Here is a 15,900-nt window from a genome sequence, read left to right as displayed (position 1 = left end):
GCATTGCTACCTGTTGGAGATAAGAGTAGAAGTTAAAATTAGAAATTTCAGGAACACTGGCTTACATATCACAGCCAACTTCTCTGACAGTTTACAAAGTGTCTCCACCCTGACCTCCGCTTATGAGGTCCAGCCTTACTGCCTCCAGACCAGAAAGTCTCCTCCCCGTCTCAAGTGTCTGAAAGGCATTCATGTTTTAGAAAAGGAGGGTTTTGCAACCCTAAAGTGTCTACACTTACCTAAGGGGAGTTGCAGCTGGGCCGACTGGTTCAGGTCGGGGCAGATAGCATCTCAGCCTGGATTTAACTATGTTTTACAGCACTGAGTCCTTCAGTCCATGTTTTTGCTAATAACAGATTGCAGGGGGAGAAAGAGAAAAATGAGGGTAAAGAGGCCCTATTAAAAAACAGTCATTTCTGATGACTTCTAAGCAGTGAGGCACCTGCCTAGCCAGAGCTTGCATTTCTAGAACCTGGTTCTCGTGGTCGCACTGTGCTGTGCAGCATTGCTGGCAGCACAAGAGTGGGCAGACTCCGTTGAGTCTGCGATTTCCAGACAATTGGAGCCATTTCAGGCTTAATCCCAACGCATAGATAAGATTTCAAATATTAAGATAATACACATAGCTGGGTGAGGTGGCGCACGCCTGTAATCCCAGAGGCTTGGGAGGCTGAGGCAGGAGGATCGGGAGTTCAAAGCCAGCCTTAGCAAAAGCGAGGCACCAAGCAACTCAGTGAGACCCTGTCTCTAAATAAAATACAAAATAGGACTGGGGATGTGGGCCAGGGGGCGAGTGCCCCCAAATTCAATCCCTGGTATTCCCCCTCCCCCAAAATAGATAATGCATATAGTAAAGAAACTAGGTTAGGGATTTTCATGTTGATATTAAATCTCTAGCTGTTCCTGTAAATCACTGATCTTGTTCATGTTCTCCCGGTTTTACGTGTACTATGTGTGTGTGTGTGTGTGTGTGTGTGTGTGTGTCTCCAGCTCAGGGCATCTTGCCACACCTTTGTGTGTCCATCACAGTCGGGTACAGAGCTGTTCCCATGCGAAGGGCCCTTTGTCCTGTCCTGTGATGACCAGGCTCATCTCTTCCCCCACACCCTGACCTTGGCAACAACTCATCTGTTGGCCTTTCCTATAATCATGTCATTCTGAACAGGCTATATAAACGGAGTCACCCAGTATGTGACTTTTAAAGATTGTCTTTCTTCTCTGTGTAATTCCCTAGAGCGATCCGACTTGTGGGTTTCAATAATTTGTTCAGTTTTATTGCTGATTGATTTGCTGATCTCCCATTCTGTGAGAAGCTGTTTTCCAGAGCAGCTGACTCGTGTCTGTCCCACCAGCCGGGGATGAGTGTCCAGTTTCTCCACACTTTTGCCAGAATGAAGTTTTGCTGCTGTGTTTTATTCTCACCATTCCAAGAGGGGTGTCGTAATGTCACCTTGTGGTTTCGGTTGCATTTCTCTGACGGCTAATGGTGCTGAGGATCTTTGCATGTGCTCATTTATTATCCGTGTAGCCTCTTTGCTAAAATGTCTCTCCCTGTCTTTTGCCATTTTTAAAAATTGGATTGTTTTTCTAGCTTTCTAAAATTTTTGTTTTTGCATTATATCTTTTCCAATCCTACATAAATATATTTGGAGTGATTTTCTATGGCTGTCGAATAATTGAATTGTGTCTGTCTGTGGAGCTGGGGATGGAACCCAGGGTCTCATGCATGCTAGACAGGCGCTCTACCATAGAGCTACACTCCCCTACAAACTGTCTTTTGTCAATCCCATCTGACAGCCGCTGACATTTAGCTCTGTATCTAGGTGGTGTACGTGTAATGTGATCATAATAGATTCTGTTTTAGATCCACGATTCCATCTCTTTTTTCTTTCTTCTTCTTTACTTTTGCTGCCGTACTTGGGTTCCTTGAACATTTCTAGCATTGCATAGCAACTAGACGGCTGTGATTGTGACCTTCCTGTCTCTGTGTAGCGTTTGAGTGCTGCTCCGTAGAGTCCGACACACGGGGATTTTTAGCGTCCACCTGTAGTTCTTAGTGCCTCCCTTCCTCGGGCACAGTCTTTACCCCTCACGGTCCCTCTGTGAGTCCTCCTCTGTGCCACTGCTGTCTTCATGGGACATTGACCTGCAGAGGAGTCCCATCAGGCCCTTTCTGCTTCCGACCTTCACTCCCACTTTGAAGGGCTCAGGAGGATCACGGGTCTGCTTCAGTGGTCCATCTCACTCACTCTTCCTTTGATGTGGTGAGTTACGGTTCCTTCTGGTATCAACTTACTTCTGTCTGAAGAACTTCCTCTAGCAATCCTGCCAAAACAGAATTCTGCAATCCATTCTGAAGGTTTTCTTCCTCCACGATTCACCTTTATTCCTGACAGAGGTTCTCATGGTGATAGAGTCTGGGGTGACTGGTCTTCAAGGATGGGTTCTGGTTTGCTCTGGTCTCCACGGTTTGTACAAGAGATCTGGGGTCCTTCTGATTACTTCTCTATATGGAACAAATCATCTTACGCTAGCTGCTTTGAAAGTTATTTCTTGACGGTTTTAATTGTAAAACACACATACAATGTGCCACTGGTTGCACCTGTGATGTCATAAGCTGTCACCCTGTCCAGGGTTGGAACTCTTCATTCCAAATTCGGTGTCCTTCATATTTAGTGGTTTCTTTGGGGGTTCTCTGGGTTCACCCTGTTTAGGGTTTGCTCAGATTCTTCAAACGATATAGGTTCGTATCTTTGGCTAAACGGCCAACTTTTCCAGTGTGCTTTCTTCACATATATTTTTAGCACACATTCTTTCTCGACTGCTTTGGTGACCTCACGGACGTGAATGTTAGGTCTCTGGTTGTTGAGTCGTGTGTCTCTGAAGCCTGGTTTTTTGATTTCCCAACCTTCTCCTCTCTCTCGTTCGGGCTGGATTGTAGTCTATTGATTTCTCTCCAAGTCCAGTGACTCTATCCTCTGTCAGTCTTCATGCTGCTCTTGAGTCCATCCAGTGAATTTAAAATTTTGATTAGTGCCTTTTTCGTGTTAAGGTTTCCATTGGTCTCTTCTTATTGTGGTTTAGATATGAGGTGTCCCCCAAAAGCTCATATGTGAGACAATGCAAGAAACTAGAGGTGAAATGAAGGGGTTAAGAGAGCCTTAATCTAATGAGTACATCAATCCCCTTGAATGGATTAACTGGGCGTGGCTCTGGGCAGGGAGGGGGTGGCTGGAGGAGATGGGTCATGGGGGCCCGCCTTTGGGTTTGTCTTGCTCCTGGTGAGCAGAGTTTCCTGGTTACCATACCCTTAGCTGTACTCCTCCAGCACCACGCCCTTCCGCCATGGTGCCCTGACTCCCCGTGGGCCAGAGCCATGCAGTCAGCCACCTATGGACTGAGACCTCTGAAACCATGAGCCCAGTAAGCCTTTCTTCTTCTAATTGTTCTTGTCAGGCCTTCTGGTCACAGTGACAAAAAAGAAAAAAAAAAAAACCCACTCTGTATTTTCTGTTTCCTTGCTAATACTTTTAATTTAAACATTTGTTTCAAGAATGCTCATGATTTGTCATTCAGCTGTAGGTGTCATGTAAGTGCATTTCAGTGTCACGGCCGAGTCTTTGAATGTCTCCCCATAACCTCAGCCTCTGTGCCATGTTGGAGAGTCTGTGGAGCCTCTTCCTGTGGGAGCTGAAGTTCTCGTGGCTCTCTGTGTGCAGTGATCTTGGGAACTTTCCTGGGTACGTTGAAGATCGAGTTAGGAGGCCGAGTCGTGAGGAACCTGTTGGAGGCGTGGATTCTTTTCTCTTTCTGTTTTAAGGCAGGCATTCGACTGGGTTAGGCTCAGGCTGCAATTTCTAACCTACCCGCAGGGGTGCTCTCAATGTCAGTTTATTTTTCAAAGTCCTTGGGCTCTTGACTCTGTTCTGGGTGGACCCCCCACTTAGGTCAGTCAGGGACCTCTTTGGGGTCGGTCTGTCCTCATGCCTCGGGGGACATGGTGTGTAAGGGCAGTCTCACCCACGCCTTATGGTTTGGTCATGACCTCTGCAACTCATAAACAATTTTATGGACCACTTTCCTGTTGACACGCTCCCTGATGCTCTTGGTTCCCTGGGGCTCTCCACGTTGGTCCTCCAGGTTCTGCTGTGCCTGTCCTTATCTGAGCCTCTGCTGGACCCTAGGGACAGGATGACAGAGGGGACCAAAGCAGAGGAGGTTGGCCTCCTGGGTCCTCCAGCAGCTGGGGAGCAGCTTCCCCTCCATGAACATATCATTACGGTCTCTGCTCTTGCTACCCTGGGACTGTGTGGGTTCCAGGGCGCAAGAGCTGACCCCAAGACCAAGCCAGGGATTCCGGACTTGTCCTGTTATGGGCCCTTCGTTTGTGGCATGAGCCAGCACTGGAACTCCCGTCACTGCCGTTTCCAGGGCTCTCACGTCTCAAGTTCTGACCAGAGGCCACAGTTGGAGTGCGGGGTGAGGGGGGACTCACAGCTAGTTTGATCCTAGTTTTGATTTCAGGCATTGTCTGTGATTTGCCTGATGCCAGTTGCTTTTCTGAGTCCCCAAACTCTCTGTCTTCTGCTCAGGCATGTAGTTCTGTGCAGGGTGACATACCAGGAGTCCCACCCGATCCTGCCTGAGCTTGGGGGCAGCTGCCTCCCTCTCCCCACCTGCACGATCCTGAGTGACGGTCCTGGAGCATCGTTACTTCTGTGCTGTTCATGAACCCTGCATGGTCGTAGGTGCTTTATGGTGAAATTTAGTTAAGTTTTGTATATATCAAATTATGATGTAAACCTAGATAGGGAGACAAATAAAAAGGGTATTTGATATTGATGTGTGTGTGTGCACCCGCACACTCCTGCGCACAACCATGATTTTCATAGGTAATTCAGAGCCCGGCCAGCCCTGCAGTGGTGACAGAACCGTCCACAGCTCTGGGGACATGGTGCTGTACTTAATGTGTTATTGTGTTCTTACAGATAAACATTACTAATCCAAGAGAGTATGAATCTCTGTCATATGTTGGAGATACAAATTTTAATTTTTCTGTCATCTTGTTCCAGTCTTTACAATTAACAGAAAATGCACGATCATGGTAAAATTAGCTAAAAGGAGTTGGTGTGGAATGAGCAAGCTGTGTGTGTGTGTGTGTGTCTAGGAAGATTTCACCTGTTTCAAAGAGGGACCGGTAGCAGAAATTCCTGGTCACTCTGAGTCAGGGGTCAGTCAGGGAAACTGAGCCTGGTTTATGTCCAGCAGAGAAGGATTGAATGCAAAGAACTGGAGAGTGAGGTCACAGTCATCCAAAGGATCTGAGGAACCAATGGACAGCGGGCTGGTGCTCACCTGGGTCAGGGCCTGCAGGGAGCGATGACCTCCAAGGGAAGAGAGTGTGCTCCCGCCCAGCACTGTCACTCAGTCCCCATGGGAGCCACGGTTCACTGCTGCTGCCACTTCATGACATGGGTCATCAGACTGTGCACAAATCTGTTGCCACTGTGGCTACCGGAGTCAGAGGGCATGGATGCTGCCGTCTACCAGTTTTCCAGAGTGCCTCTCCTGGAAAGAGCCCAATCCAGCCTCCAAGCCCCCGAGAGGTCAGAGCTTGGGAAAAGAGCGATGCTGCTCAGCATCATAGATGCACAGTTCATTTCCATCTTATTGTTTGGCTTTGATCGTGCATTGAATGTGGTACCCAAGATTCTCAGCTGTGTGAGGGTAGAAATAGACTCCATAGTCTTAAAATACCCCATGAAGCACAGCACAGTCCATGCTTGTTACTATCCTTGTCACATCATGATGACCAGAACACCAAGCACATCTTCCTATGAAAGACGGATCTTCCCTACTTCTGGGGCCATTGGCAAAAGACCACGGAGGTGGCGTCACAAGTATACTTTTTATAGCTGTGTAATATTTCACTGAGCCGTTCTGCCATAAGTTACATGTCCTTATTGTTGAACTTTCCCTTTTCACCATTATGAATAATGCTGCATGACATACTGTGCCTAGAAATTTTTGTATCTGTGATCATTTCCTTAAGATAGGAATTGCCAAGCAGATTTTGAAACTAACTATACTCTTTTGCCCGACCACTGAAGCACATGAATCTTCTTGCCTACATTTGCGTCAGTGCTTGGCATTATCTGTTCTTCACATTAGCGGCCCTGGTGGGTGTGCTGTAGCATCTCATCCTAGATTTGATTTGCATTTCTTCCTAATGACTAATGGAGCTGACAGTGGACATTTGGAGATCCTCTTTCTGAAGAGCTTATTCAGCCTGTTTTGGGGTTGGATTTTATTTTTCCTTTTGACATCTGAGAGTTCTTTGTATGCTTTGGAAATGAGCCCTTTGACAGTTCTGCGAGTCTCAAACATCCTTGCCCACTCTGTGGTTTGTCTTTTGTGCTCACAAAGCTGGCTTTTGGTGAACAGAAGGTTTGAATATTCGTATAGTCAGACTCCTCATTCGCCTTCCCTCCGACGAGGTGTTTCTGTGTTCTGTGTAGGAGGCTCTTCCTCTCTCCCATGCCAGTTTCTGGAAGCCTCATTGTTCTCTGTCCCACTCGAAGTTCTGCAGTCCACCTGGGACTAACTCTATGTATGTTGTGACGTAAAGATCTTTTTTTTTTTTTAATAACCAGAAAGATGGGAAGATTGAGCCAGCTGTTTGTTGGAAATAACTCCCTGCAGGGCATCCAGAATCAGCTTCGGGGGTCTGAGGGTCCTTTCCCAGGTCCGCTGGATGTTTCTGGCTGACTCCTCGGGCTGCTTCCTCCTGACTTCTCTCCCAGGATGGGGCCCCAGGTACTGATGCTCTTAGCTATCTTTTGTCTTGAGTTTCTACTTATAACACCAGCAGTTACGTCTCCAACAAAATGCATGCGGTGTCACTGTCTGTTCACACATTTAACATTCAGATTTGGTCTCTGGGCATCAAAAAGTGACTGACGGGACCCGCTTCCTGATGGTGATATGCTTTGCATTATTTATTAAACCCGGGTTAACTCAAATAATTTTACGCCCTTGTTTTTAGCTATTAGTTATTTCCTCCTCCTTCTAAACTTTTATCAGAACTATCTGAAAATAGAAAGCAAGACTAACACACACACACACACACACACACACACACACACACACTTATGTATATATTTTCTTCTCGTGATCCCTTTCCCTGTGTGCTTTGGTAAAGGAGGTTTACAATCAATAAAATTATCAGAAGTAAAAGAGACCGGGAAAGTTGTGACTAGTCACCGGAATGGAAGATTTGACTAATCCACAAAGCAATTAACCTCTTTTTAAGTAGTCTGGAGCCAGCCTAGAGAGTGGATTAGGAGTGCCAAGGAGGGTTTATTTTAGGAAACTGACTTTAAAATAACCCATTTTCCCTTCCTATATCTGTATCCTCTGACTTTGCTTTTGCATTCCCGCAGCCTCCGTCTCTTCACATATCCTGAGATGAGTTTTCAGAAAAGAAACTTCATCAAAAAGTTTATCCTGAGTTTGCTACAATTAAAAAAAAATAACCAGGAGCAATAAAAAAGAAAGCTCAACATGACCCAGAAGGCTCTGCAGGGAAGCCGGACCCGCTTGTAGCTGCACAAGCGGGTGTGAGCATGCTCCTCACCTTGCTGATGGTCAGCTAGACTGTTTAGACATCTCAATGGCTGCACACCGTCCACTGTACCTGGCTGATAAGTGTGCAAATGTCCTGGAGAAAATTCCTTTAATTTCTTATTATGAACCAAGAGCAGCTCATTTTGTAAAGGAAATTGCTGCTGGAAGTTCTTGGCCACTCAAGGAGTTCACCAGCATCGACTTCTACAGAAAGCAGAGCTCCTACTTCTTTGAGAGACAGCAGAACAGAATGCAGCTGTGTGACTGCTGGGGCCGCAGTACTGCCATTTATGAAGCCATTTCCCTTTTATTTTCTCCCACAAACCGCCCAGTGATGTTATGAAGACGGGGATATTATGTTTTCAGAAAAAGGAGGCAGAGGCTCAGGGATTTCAAGGACGAGGGCCCAGAGGCACTGAGCACGCAGGCTGGTAATGAGAACCGCTCCCGTTTATTGAGCGCTCAGTGTTTTCTGAGAACTTTTCTAAGTGCTCTGCACATATTAAATTTTTAAATGTTCACATTAGTCCTGCGAGGGAGTGCTATTCTCATCTACATTTCACCCGTGGGGACACTGAGGCATGAGGAGGCGAAGGAAGTATTCAGGATCCTAGTAAAAGTGCAGAACCTGAAGTCCCAGGAGCCCAGACTGTGCCCTACCCAGGGGGGCTTCACCCCAGAGCTGGGCGCCAGGGCTCCTGCTCCTTCACAGCAGCGGGTGCCATCCTATGGCTAGTGCGTGGGATCCAGAGCTCAGTGCTCAGGCTGGGCCAAGCTGGTTGCTGTGTTTCTGCTCCTCGCCTAGCGGAGGTGGGGTGGACTCGCCTCTGGATTCCAGGGATCCTAGTGGAAATCCAGCTCGGCTTCCCCATCTCCTCTTTGTGTCCACTGTTAACCAAGTACAGTCTTGTCCTGCTCCCAGATCCCCTCTTACACCTCTTGATGGTCACCCACGTGTCCTTGACCCTCATCCGTCACAGCCCACCACATGGAAAAGCGCCCTGTAGCTCGTCCCGTGACGCGCATGTCTTTCCCACCGCACAGGGACTTCCTCGCCAGCTCCCAGTTGAGTGTCTCTTGTCTTCCCGGGCCTCAGGCTCAGGCTTTGCAGAGACCCCTCTGTGTCCTGGAGTTACGTGTGTTTGTGAATCTTGGCTGGGAGTCTCATCCTGTCCCATGGTCACCTGTCCAGTGACTGCTTTGTGGAGTTTTGTTCCCTTGTAGGTAACGTCTCCCCAATTTTTTGCTCTTGTACAATTTCGTACTTGCTCTTGGCTTTTGGATTACAGACATTTTAAGACAGTGTATCATACGCCCCACACCACAGGTGTTTTTTTAGCACTGCATTTAATGTGTAGATTAATTTGAGGTGAGTTAAGATTGTTTTTCAATTTCGCATCTATTCATGAATGCAATATCTATCTCCACTTACTGTGATTTCCATTTATTTTTAAACAGAGTAATTTTATACATATTTTGTTGAATTTCTAAGAATTTTATATTATATGTTGCTATCATGAATAAGTTCATTTTTGCTTTCGTTATGTTTTCTGCATGATTTTACTGGTTTACAACAATGTTTCTCAAATTTTAATGTTTATTTTGTGTACAGGATCCTTATTAAACTCTTCCTAATTCTTATAATTTTTAGATTCTCTTGATTGTCTGTGTAGATAACATATACTAATATGAGCTTCAAAGTTCTTATTTCTAGTTCAACTTTGTTACTACTATTATTATTATCTTAGTTCATTGGCTAGCACTTTTCATACAAAGTTGGAAATATTGTGTTTTATCAATAATATTACCATAATTTTTTGTATTAAAATTGTACATTTGAAATATAGTGGGAGATATAAGAGTATACCAATCTGCCTCTCAAAATTTTTCAACCTCTAGTGGGAGTACCATGAAAATGTTGTTGATTTCTTCCTGTTTTCCAAGTTCCTGTGTCTGTCTGTTCCCATATATATGCATTCACACACAGAAAAAAAGATTGCAAGATACATAGAATATTTATACACATGAAGCTCTACCTGTTTTTATTCCCACTGAAATTTAGCACATCTAGAGAATTTCTTTGTTCTTTTTACAGCTGAGTAATGCACCATGGTGTGGGTGTACCATTTACCTGCTAGTGCACTTTTACTTTTTTGTATCTGCAAACAACGCTGAAACAAACTAACCTGAATTAATGGGCAAATTAAATGCAATGCCAATCACTTCATGTATTTCCAGATTTATGTTTTAGGGAAATGTATTCCTAAAAGTGAAGACTTTGAGTAAAACGATAACCTTGTACTTTTATTTTTTATTTTTTTTAAAGAGAGAGAGAGAGAGAGAGAGAGAGAGAGAGAAAGAACTTTGTGTATGGGAAACAAGTCCTGCACTACAGTATGGTGGCCACTGTGGTGGACCTTCCTGTGTGCTCTTTGCCCACTCTGGTCAATTCATGGTCCATCTAGTGGCAGGTATACCTGTTCCCCTCCACAACCGGAATATGTACAAGCATTGTAATGTGTTATCTAAAAAAGATAGTTTGTTTTTAGACACATACACACAGTACCATTATCATATCTTTAAAAATTAACAGCATTCCTTTGTAGTTCCAAATAGCCCGTCAGTGTTCACATTTCTGGTGGTCTTGATTTTATTTACACTTTAAAAAAAAATCTGGATCTAAATAAACTCTGTGTATTGAGTCAGTTACCCTGTCTCTTAGATTGTATTAACCCACAGATTCCCCCTGCTTCTGTCCATTTTTTCCATTTGTTAAGAATGTGCTACAGAACTTCCCATTGTTTCAATTTGTTAATTTCATTGTTTTCTCTTATTCTCTGCATGTCCTATAAATTGTAATTAGATGTCAAACTTCACTGTCCCATAAAATGGACATGGGCCCCATGTGATTATTTTAAGCTATATAACTCAGTTGGTAGAGTGCCTGCCTCTCATGCACAAGGCCCCGGGTTCTAATCACCAGCACCACACACACACACACACACACACACACACACACACACACACAAACAGCTTGAAACTTTAGTTCCTCAGTTGCACCAGCAACATTTCAGAAACTTATTAGCCATTTTTAGCTCGTGGCTACAGCCCAGGACAGCACAGATGAGATTCCTGTAGTTCCTGGGAATTCTGTGCTGCACAGCGCTGGTTGGGAGGCTTGCTTGGTTGGGTTGATTGATGTCCTCCCTCCCTTTCCCTCAGGAGGACCCTAACTTCTGGTTGTCCTTATATGATTTTAGCAGCCGTGGGTGATCATTACTCAACTGCACTATTTCCTTGGGATTTCCCAAATGAAGGTGCCCTTCCTCCTGGATTATTAGTGGGATTCTGATTAAGGGAGACGGACATACACACTGTGGTGTTAAAAGCAGGTTTCAGTAGCCTTTAAACACACATATAACAGGTTTAACGTTGCTTGTATTTGCACATTATAAAAGCACTTTCTCGTGGTACACTGTGTTCTGAAACTTCTCCTTTTTCCAGAATCCTGTTTCCGAGTCCCCTCCCTGTGGCCTGGAGCAGCAGTAGGCTCCTCCCGAGCAGATGGCTGGATGGATGTCACAGGCCCGCGTGCCACTGTACATGGGGCCTTCCCAGGGTGGGTCCTTGTGTTTTCCATTTGTGCCATCAGCAGTGCCGTTAGGGACACCCTCCTCTGTGCCAGCCGTGCCCACATTGCTGCTCCACTCTGGGGCACCCACCTCGGAGTGACCCAGCCTGGGATGGGGGCTGTGTCCCTAGAGCCGTAGCTAGTGGCTACCGCCCAGGACAGCACAGATTAGATTCCCGACACCCCCCCCCCCCACTCTGGTTCCCCAGCCTGTGGCTCGGCCTCGCCTGCCAGAGGGCATTTCTGGGACATGAGGATGTCAGTGGGGGCTGTGTCCTGGGATTTCTCCTTTAGTCTGTGTGGTGGTTTGGGGACCATGGCGGATGTCACTTGTGATCTCAAGCCACTGTCATGAAGTGAAGGTGGCATCATTATGTGCTCAGGTTTGGTGATCAGAATGGAGACCTTGCTGGAATTCTAGAGGGAATCCTCCGCTTGATGAGGTGGCTTGGTGTTTATTTATTTTACCACTTGTTATTGTGGGTGTGAAGCTCAGGGACGCAGCTTTCTGTTCTGAGTTTAATGTACATCAGTGATTTTCATCAAAAGTGATTCCCCTGCGAGCGGCAGGGGGTGTACTTGCCAGTGTCCAGAGATGCTTTGTTTGTGGGGATTAGAGATTGAAGATACCCTGGCCTCCAGGTGGCTGAGGCCATGAGTGTGGCCAGACTTTCCCCAGGACGGTCCCCAGCACAGCAAAGAATTATTGGGCTTGGTGTGTTCATAGTGGTCAGATAAAAAAACGAATCATGGAAAGCAAAAACCTTGCTACCATGTGGAGGACAGCCTCCCGAAAGGGAGAATTTGGAGGCTGAATGTGTCAATGACAGTAGGAGCGGGTCCTGGTGCGTTTGAAGGTGGTGGGTCGGGGTGTTCTGGAAGCCCACACAAACGTTCGGAAAGTCGTACGGTGAGACACGAAGGATGGGTCATCACGAAGTAGCATGTACCGACAGGCCCAGGGCCGTGGAAACCACCTGCTTTAATTTCTGTTCCTGTCTATGAATAGAACTTGGTCACTGCTGTGGGCCTGCTTCAGTCCCGGGGCTCTGGAATGGCCTGCTCCCAGCCACCACCGTCTTTGGTGAGGAAGGAAAGGAGAGGGAGTCCCGGGCTCCGCAGGAGCTGGTCTCAGTTCTGGAACTTGGGAGGAGAACCAGACCCACCTCCTACCCCTGCAGAGGGCTAATCAGGGATTCCCACAGGCAGTTCTGGCTCTGCTGGGTCCAGGTCTCCCCCTCCCCCCCAGGAACTGCTGAAACCCTGTGGGCTCTGACAAAGGGAGCCAGGGAGGGGCGGAGGAGGGAGGCAGATAACAGCCCAATGTAATCAGCATTTTATTACCGTCCGCAGGAAGTAGGAATAGGAAAAAAAGTAGGTTTGAGCAAGGAAAGTTAATTATGTGAGGTTATTTGACAGGAAATTACTAAATACAAACAGACAGAAGAAACACATTTTAAAGCAGCCTAGGAAATCTCAAGTTACTCTGCTGTGTGCATTCAAAACCCCCAAAGCAAATTCTGAAAATAGCAGTTTAAACAAAAGCTATCTTATCTGATAAAAGTATTTCAAACACAAAGGGAAATTTATATATTGGGCAGGCAATCTTAAAATAAACCGATTTTGTTGATAGCACTACAAATTTAATTGTGGGAAAACCCCTTCAGATATCTGAATTTATCTTGTAAATGTTTTGAATTTATTTTGAATCCTGGCATTTCAGTTCTATGAAGGTGTGTTTGTGTGCTTCCACTCTGGAAAATGAGGTATAGCTGAAGTAAAATGAAAAGTACTTGTGTTGGTATTTCTTTTCAGTATGATTTCAAAATTCATTGTGAGTTCAGTATGCATCTTGTTTTTCAGAAGAATGTTGTATCAATAACAGAAGAACTGAGAAAGTGTTATCTAAAATACTGATTTCCAGAGGTCAGATATTTAAAGCCTTTTAATTATTCTGTAAATGATCAACTTAATCTCATTTATTAAGTTGCAACAGTTAGCAAAATTTGCAAAACTTCTGTGCACTAGCCAAACATATTTGGTAGTGTTTTTCTTTACAAAGCTAAGGGATTAAAGAGCAGGACCTTCTCCTGCTACTGAATGGTCACTGCTAGAGCAGAGAAAGTCTGGCCAGAGTGGCTGTTGAAGAATCTGGCACTCATAATTAAGGCTCTCATCCTCGAGAAAATAAGTATGCACACATATACATGCAGGTATACATAGTTATATATGACTTTTCCACAGAAAAGTTATCTCTAGACATTTATAGTGGGATTCTTTAAGGACATTTTTTGGACAGTTGAAATATTGAAAAGTCATATAAAAACTGGGTGGCTCTGAAATTGCCTGTCTGTGAATAAAGTCACACATTCCATGCTGGTTCAAAGAAAAAGCAGTATTTTGAAAACAAATGGAGCTCAAAGTCTGCATTCCTTTTCAAAGGCCAACACCTGTGAAAGGAATGCAGGTTGATTCCACTTGACCTTCCACTTTGGAGCTGGGGGTGTGGGGCACTTCAGGGCTGAGGGTGGCTGAGGAGGACCCTCCTCTCAGCCTGGAAGGGGAACAGGCAGGAGCAGTCAGGAGTGCATCCTGCCTCTTGCTCTGTATGCCCTGAAGTCACAGGGTGATGGATAGGCAGCTGCAGAGACATGCAATAAGGCACCACCCCTCTGAGCAACCAGGCTTACAGTTTTGCAGGTCCTGGGAAACCCTGGGCAGACAGTATCAGCAACTGAGTCCTGGTGTGAGAGAAAGCATCCTGGATGCTCCAGACGACAGATCCTCATGGTGCATTAACAGTTTTTTAGGCCGGAATCCGTTGCCTTGAGTGGTTCTTCCTCTCCTTTAGCCACTCACTGTAGTCCAGCAGTTTTCTGTGGTGTCTGAGGAGCTAAATGTACAGTTCAACATCAGGATGAAAGTCAGAATATTCTTTTGGAACAAAGAATGCATTTGTCCATGCACCTTTCCATGGGAAAGCTCAGCGGCCTGGCCTCTCTTCCCTCCGTTGTTGATTCTTTATTCCTTTATTCAACAAGTTTTTCCTAATTGCCTGTTAGGGGCCAGGAAGGAGGGTCAAAGCCGAGGACTCAGCGCTGGGCCATGAGGATGTGGTGCCTCCTTGTTAGAGCTTACAGTTTACTGTCATGTGGTCACACCTGCCCTACATCCTAGCTCTGTGATGTCGGGCAAGTGACAGTTCCGCTCTTCCTTAAAGTTTATTTCTTTGTTGTGTACGTTAAAGGGTTCCTCCACACGAGCCATAAGATCCTGTTCAGTGCAGATTTCTTCTGGAGATAGACTTTTTCATGTATTTTGATCTCTGTGACGCTCCAGGTAGTGACCAATGGTGGGGGACTGAGTTGATCAGCCTCGATGTCTATATGCAGATTGGAGTGCTGCTTTGATTTCCAGAGCAGACTTACCTTCTGTGTATCTCCTACCTGTCCGGCTAGCGGACACACAACGCGGTTTCCGAAGACTTGGGTTACTTTAAAGTGGAGGCCTGGGTTCCATCCATACTGGAGACGTTTCAGTCAGCGCTGATGGTCTTCAATCCCAGAAGAGCCTGGTTCCTGTTGTCCCTTATTGAGCCACCAGGCCAGGCAGAGCTGGCAGACAAACCACGCTCCAAGCGGGACAACAGAGAGCGGTTTCACACTGTCCGTGAGCTCAGCCTTGGCCTGTGTCATCTGTTTGTGTAAATAAAGTTTTATAGGAACAGCCGGGTCCATCAGTGGATGCACTTGGTGACTGCAGCTGCTTTGGGGCTTCAGGGCACATGGGGCAGCTAGGACAGGGACTGTCTGTCCCTTAACAGGGAAAATTGGCTGAACCGGGGTTATAGGACACATCAGCAGAACTCGGGGCTCCCTTCTCTAGATTTTAAGGTGTGTGGGCTGCTTCAGGAAGAGCAGTCTTTCTGTGTTTTTTGCAATATGCCTCTGAGGGTTGAGCCTGCCTCTGTGACTTTGGATTCCATGCCGTGGTTGTTATCTGTTTGGAGGACTCGGTTTCCACGGCTGGAGTCAGCAGTATCTGGCCTAACCCTAAGTTATTTTTGAAGCGTCTTTATTCTATTAAATATGGATCCTTTTCCTCTGCGCTTCTGTGGTGAGGAAGGATCAGACCAAACTTCAACCTGCAGAAGCCCCCAGGGCCACATTTCCTACCATTTCCTTCTATTTTCCTGTGGTTGGGTGCTCGGCATCTACAGTAGGGTTGAAGTCAAGTGGGGGAAGTTCTGACTTTGGCTGGACCAAGGCAGCAAGCTTAAAGGCAACGTCATCGGACTAGGACGGCCAAGGACAGGCAGGCCCAGCGACCAGGGGAGGGCACGGGGAGAGCAGGAGTCTATCCTGGGCATCTCCACAGGGCTGCGAATGGGTTTTTGTACCAGGGTCAGTGTCCCTGTGAAGGTTTTAAAAGTGAGGGTGATAGTTACTCAGTAAAGACTCATTACAACAGAGTATGTCAAAATCGGGGGGAAATAAAGAAGTTTAGGAGCCAACCAGGGCTACTTTTATAGGTTCGGATGTGCCTACTAAGACCAGTGCTAGCATAGAATGATTTCTGATTGAATGTGGGCTCCTTAGATGTGTCAACTCTTTGGAATTCAAAGTGGACCTGTGAAAAATTGA

The 15,900-nt window shown here is 46.0% G+C and overlaps 1 protein-coding gene across 17 annotated transcripts in view; it reads left to right on the top strand.

The window, feature by feature from the left end:
• LOC308649264 (uncharacterized protein) overlaps positions 1 to 15,900 on the top strand; it is a 305,971-nt gene that overhangs the window by 197,993 nt on the left and 92,078 nt on the right. For 3 of the 17 annotated variants that reach the window (XR_014022070.1, XR_014022072.1, XR_014022073.1), the window contains one exon: positions 7,443 to 8,688. The exons of 13 other annotated variants lie outside the window; for them this stretch is intronic. The gene's annotated coding sequence lies outside the window, so the exon portion shown is untranslated. Of the gene's footprint in view, positions 1 to 6,653; positions 6,817 to 7,442; positions 8,689 to 15,900 lie in introns of those variants that run through there. One more of the 17 variants, XR_014022071.1, reaches the window with a different exon arrangement.

The sequence above is a fragment of the Spermophilus citellus genome (assembly GCF_964194105.1).
Source record: "Spermophilus citellus genome assembly, chromosome: 5".
Lineage (NCBI taxonomy): Eukaryota > Metazoa > Chordata > Mammalia > Rodentia > Sciuridae > Spermophilus > Spermophilus citellus.
Note: the sequence above shows the minus strand (reverse complement) of the source record. Positions and strands in the feature narration are given on the sequence as shown.